Source organism: Cucurbita pepo, chromosome 7 (genome assembly GCF_057944985.1).
Source record: "Cucurbita pepo subsp. pepo isolate OVF chromosome 7, ASM5794498v1, whole genome shotgun sequence".
NCBI lineage: Eukaryota > Viridiplantae > Streptophyta > Magnoliopsida > Cucurbitales > Cucurbitaceae > Cucurbita > Cucurbita pepo.
The window spans coordinates 3,719,439-3,725,507 of record NC_141804.1 but is presented as its reverse complement, the minus strand read 5'-3'; the positions used below and the strand labels follow the sequence as shown (position 1 = coordinate 3,725,507).

At 36.7% G+C, this 6,069-nt stretch overlaps 1 long non-coding RNA gene across 1 annotated transcript; it reads left to right on the top strand.

The window, feature by feature from the left end:
* Positions 1-623: 623 nt before the first annotated feature.
* LOC147791616 (uncharacterized) lies at positions 624-3,870 on the top strand. The gene is made up of 2 exons (XR_015421623.1): positions 624-3,592; positions 3,699-3,870. It is a non-coding gene; the product is annotated as an uncharacterized LOC147791616 (long non-coding RNA).
* Positions 3,871-6,069: the final 2,199 nt, after the last annotated feature.

The following is a 6,069-nucleotide window of genomic DNA, read 5'->3' as shown; positions in this document are numbered from 1 at the left end:
CCCTCTGCTAGCTCATATCGGACTAAACCATAGAACAGTGTGACGAATGAGTTCGAAGTGTTCGAATTCAAATTAGGGAATATGCGTTACATATATACGATATATTTAACCGCAATTTTGTTTTATTTACGAATTAAACGAAAAGAGAGAATCTGAGATATTTAAATAAGATTTAAATATCTTAATCAATTATGTGTCGGAATTGATTGGGATTGGCATTTGAATTAATATTAAATATTAATTAAATAGTTTAATTAATCATTTAATGTTACTTTAATTTGAAATTCATTATTCAAATTAATTGTTGAATTAAAATGAAGAAAGTCAAAATGTTGACTTTCATCTAATGGAAAAATCCATGTTAGTGGAATTTTGAGGTGTCAAAATTTGGTTTAACCAAACTTGCATGTTTGCCAAATAAACCCCACAAGTTTGAGTGGAATTTTGAGTGTCAAAATTTGGTTAACTCAAACATGCATGCTTGCCATATAATCCCAAACATTTGAGTGGAATTTTAAGTGTCAAAATTTGGTGATCTCAAGTTTGCATGAACATGCAAACTTGACTCTTTAAATAGAGTGATCATGATACTTGGAAGGGATGCTTCATCTTGATGAAAAAAAACCTTGAGAAAAACCTCTCACAAACACTCTCTTTCACATATACAAACTCCCTCCCAAGTTTAGTCACTCACCGGATTCCACAATCCCGTTCTAAGGCCGGAGGATAGTGGAGAAGACACTAGTGGTGGTTCGAAACCGGTTCGTGAGACAAAAGGAGTTTGAACTACAAAAGGTTAGTATTTAAACTCATTAAGTTTTAATACTTATGAACATGCTAGTTATTTACAATAATTGATGTTCTAAAAGTGCCTAAGATCCAAATTGTTTCCGCATGTGTTATATTAACACCAACAATTGGTATCAGAGCAAGTTTTAGGCACTTTGTTTACATTAATTTGATCATGGTGGGTACCATTTCATGCATGAAATTTGTGGTTGCTAAAGTGGATGGTTTTGGTTTTGGCATTTTTTTTATGCTTCCATTTGATACAATTATTGTAATAAGCCTAAGGTGTATGGGCTTTAATGAATGAAGAAAGGTCTGTAATTTTTATGGAGTCATTAGAGTCCATTTTAGGTTGTAATTGATCAAAAATGGAAGAGATAAGCAAGCTGAACCGAAGAAGATGGAAGAGGCGGTTCGGGTGTTTTTTTTTTTTTTTTTTCTGTCGTTGGGGACCGATTGAACATTTTTAAGGGTTGGTTTGTCCAGTTCGTGATCCTCGGGAGCGGCTCAAGTTATTTTTAATTATTAATGTAATAATTTAGTTAATTGCTTGCTTTAAAATGCCAAAACCAACCCACTTAGTGTGTTTAATTAATTATGCATTATGAATGTATGTTTTAATTAAATAGAAAATGTATATGCATAAAGTATGTCATATAGATTTAAAATCCCACCATAGGCTAAGCATGTTTCATGCATTCCAAGTATGTTATAAGTGTTATAATGAATAGTATGCATGTCTTAAGGTTCCATGAGTGATAGATATAAATTGTTATATTATTGCATGGAATGGATGATTATATAAATTGTTATATAAAGCATGTTATAAGTTATTTTCAACGTCATAAAATGAGGTAGACGTTAAAATCTATAATAAAGATAAGTGCATGCTCACTAAGGGTTAAGAACCGAGCACGATCAATTTTAACAGTTAAAAAGGGTCGATGTCTTATAAAATTACGGTTACGAGAAAGCTCACCTGGCACGATCTTGTCTAAGGCTGAAGGTACTTAAGTTGACGGTTTACGGAACACCTACTACCTGGAGATCCGACCAGTACTTGAGCTTAGTTAGCCCAGTTTTATGAGCATGCTTAAGCAAAGTAAGATTTAGAAAAATCACCTAGACTTAAGTTATATTTAATTAGCCGGAATATACTTAAGTAATGAGTATACCCAACCATCTAAAATGCTTAGTGGGAGGAAAAAGGTGTATAAGATACATCGTTTTCTCTTCACGCTCTCTGTAAAATTCACACAGTGAGATTCATGCTCGGCCTCGTGTCGCCCTAGGAGCGTCCTCCATTCGGAAGGTATTTGCATGAGTCAATAACAAGGTGAATTGAGAAAGTATTTATAGTAAGTGGGAGAAGGAAGTCAACACGTCCTATGGTCTCCACCACTAGGTTGCACCGTGAGATTCCCATGTTCCGCCTGCATGTTGCCCTAGAGCAACTACCCATTCGGAGGGTCGTAACATGGGAGTCGGAACAACGCAAACTCCAGAAATGGATAGGATTTCTTAGGTCCATTCCTAACTTTAGCTTTTTCATTCGATAGCGTTGTTGGGACCGATTTCTGAGGTCTGAAATTGGTGGGTCACACTTGCGAAGAATTACTAAGAGTTAGTATATTCTTGACCAAAATAGCGATAACTAAAACACTATAGGAATAAGAGTTATTCTGGAATTAGTGTTTAAGTCAAGAATGTCTTGGTTTAGTGAATGAGTGATTGACTGCCCCTCGGTAGCAGTTGCTCTAACTCACTAAAGTATCGTTGCAAATTAATAATGATTTGGGTACATTATTACATTTGCTAAAACTGATTGGATTAAACAGGATTAAGTCAAATCACTAATAGAATTTTCTTTATATCACAGCATGACAAACTCAATAGTACAATTACTCGCTTCTGAGAAATTAAACGGCGACAACTACACAACTTGGAAATCAAACCTAAACACAATACTGGTCATTGATGATTTAAAGTTTGTTTTAACTGAGGAGTGTCCTCCAAACCCAAACTCAAATGCAAACCGAACAGCTCGGGATGCATAGGACAGATGGATAAAGGCAAATGACAAAGCCCGAGTGTACATTCTAGCCAGCATATCTGATGTTTTGGCTAAGAAACACGATGTTATGGGTACTGCTAAAGAGATTATGGAATCTCTAAAAGGGATGTTTGGACAACCGTCCTTCTCCCTTAGACATGAAGCCATAAAATACATTTACAACTGCCGTATGAAAGAAGGGACCTCAGTTAGAGAACATGTCCTGGACATGATGGTCCATTTCAATGTGGCAGAAGAAAATGAAGCTGTCATTGATGAGAAGAGTCAAGTCAGTTTTATCATGATGTCTCTTCTGAAGAGCTTCTTCCAGTTCCGCACCAATGTGGTTATGAACAAAATAGAATATAACTTGACTGCTCTTCTCAATGAGCTACAGACTTATCAGTCCCTCTTAACAAACAAGGGACAAACAGGAGAAGCAAATGTTGCTATCTCCAAGAAATTACTACGAGGATCGTCCTCCAAAAATAAGTCTGGACCTTCAACTTCTAAAAGTGTTTTGATGAAGAAGAAGGGAAAAGGGAAAAATAAGATTCCTACTAACCGCAAGAACAAGGTTCAAAAAGCAGATAAAGGAAAATGTTTCCATTGCAACGCAGCGCAGCCAGACCAGATTCTATAATGAATTGAATAACGAAGGGTTCTAAAACATAAGCTCAATAAACGGGCACTGGAAGAGAAACTGCCCAAAATACCTTGCAGAGAAGAAAGCCGAAAAGACACAACAAGGTAAATATGATTTACTCGTTGTAGAAATGTGTTTAGTAGAGTATGACAACTCAACTTGGATACTAGATTCAGGGGCGACTAATCATATTTTTGTTCTTTTTACCAGGAAACTAGCTCCTGGAGAATGCTTGCGGACGGCGAGATAACACTCAGGGTTGGAACAGGAGAGGTTGTCTCAGCAAGATCAGTAGGAAATTTAAAGTTGTTTTTTGGAGATAGATTCATTATATTAGATAATGTACTTTTTGTTCCTGGAATGAAAAGAAATCTAATATCCATCTCTTGTTTATTAGAACAGTTGTATAAAGTATCTTTTGAAATCAATGAAGTGTTCATTTGCAAAAGAGGTATTCATATTTGTTCTGCAAAACTAGAAAACAACTTATATATGTTAAAACCGAGCAAAACAAAAGCTATTTTAAATACTGAGATGTTTAAAACAGCTGAAACTCAAAATAAACGACAAAAGATTTCTCCTAATACCTATCTTTGGCACTTAAGACTAGGCCACATTAATCTCAATAGGATTGAGAGATTGGTTAAAAGAGGACTTCTAAATAAGTTAGAATACAATTCTTTACCTCCATGTGAGTCTTGTCTTGAGGGTAAAATGACTAAACGATCATTTTGCGAAAAAGGTTATAGAGCCAAAGAAACCTTAGAACTCGTGCATACAGATCTCTGTGGTCCAATGAATGTCAAAGCACGAGGAGGGTATGAATATTTCATCAGTTTTATTGATGATTATTCAAGGTATGGCTATCTTTACCTAATGCATCACAAGTCCGAAGCTCTTGAAAAATTCAGAGAGTATAAGACTGAGGTTGAGAATCTATTAGGTAAAACTATTAAAACACTTCGATCAGATCGAGGAGGAGAGTACATGGATTTAAGATTTCAGGACTATATGATAGAACATGGAATAAGATCTCAACTCTCAGCCCCTGGTATGCCTCAACAAAATGGTGTATCAGAAAGGAGAAATAGAACTCTATTAGACATGGTTCGGTCTATGATGAGTTTCGCTCAATTACCCGATCCGTTTTGGGGATATGCAGTGGAGACTGCTACATACATTTTGAACATGGTTCCTACTAAGAGTGTTTCAGAAACACCTTATGAGTTATGGAAAGGGCGTAAAGGTAGTTTACGTCACTTCAGAATTTGGGGATGTCTAGCACATGTGTTGTTGCAAAATCCCAAGAAAGTAGAACGTCGTTCAAAATTATGTCTATTCGTAGGATACCCCAAAGAGACGAAAGGTGGTTTGTTTTATGATCCTCAAGAAAATAGAGTGTTTGTATCAACGAACGCTACATTCTTAGAGGAAGACCACGTAAGAAATCATCAACCTCGTAGCAAACTAGTATTAAGTGAGATTTCTAAAGAAGCTACTGATAAAACAACAAGAGTTGTTGATCAAGCTGGTCCTTCAACCAGAGCTGTTGATGGAGCTGACACTTCTGGTCAATCACATCCTTCTCAAAAGTTGAGAATGCCTCGACGTAGTGGGAGGATTATAACTCAACCCGATCGTTACTTGGGTTTGATAGAAACTCAAGTCATCATACCTGATGATGGCGTTGAGGATCCATTGTCCTATAAACAGGCAATGAATGATGTAGATAGAGATCAGTGGATTAAAGCCATGAATCTTGAAATGGAGTCAATGTACTTCAATTCAGTCTGGGAACTTGTAGATCAACCAGATGGGGTAAAACCTATTGGTTGCAAATGGATCTATAAGAGGAAACGAGACCAAACCGGTAAGGTACAGACCTTTAAAGCACGACTAGTAGCAAAGGGTTATACCCAAAGAGAGGGGGTGGACTATGAAGAAACCTTCTCACCTGTTGCTATGCTTAAATCAATTAGAATACTCTTGTCTATTGCCACATTTTATGATTATGAAATTTGGCAAATGGATGTTAAGACAGCTTTTCTAAACGGCGATCTTGAAGAGAGTATCTATATGGCTCAACCAGAGGGGTTCATTGAACATGATCACGAGCGAAGGGTTTGCAAGCTTAAAAGATCCATTTACGGGTTGAAACAAGCATCTCGATCCTGGAACATAAAGTTTGATACTGCGATCAAATCTTATGGCTTTAAACAGAATGTTGACGAACCTTGTGTTTATAAAAGGATAGTCAACTCTACAGTAGCTTTCCTGGTGTTGTACGTTGACGATATCCTACTCATTGGAAATGATGTGGGAATTCTGACTGACATTAAGCATTGGCTGGCGACACAATTCCAAATGAAAGATTTGGGAGAGGCTCAGTTTGTTCTTGGAATCCAAATTGTTCGGAATCGCAAGAACAAAACACTAGCATTGTCTCAAGCATCGTACATCGACAAAATGTTGATTCGATATAAGATGCAGGACTCCAACAAAGGATTATTACCTTTCAGGCATGGAGTTCATTTGTCGAAGGAACAAAGTCCTAAGACACCTCAAGAAGTTGAGGATATGA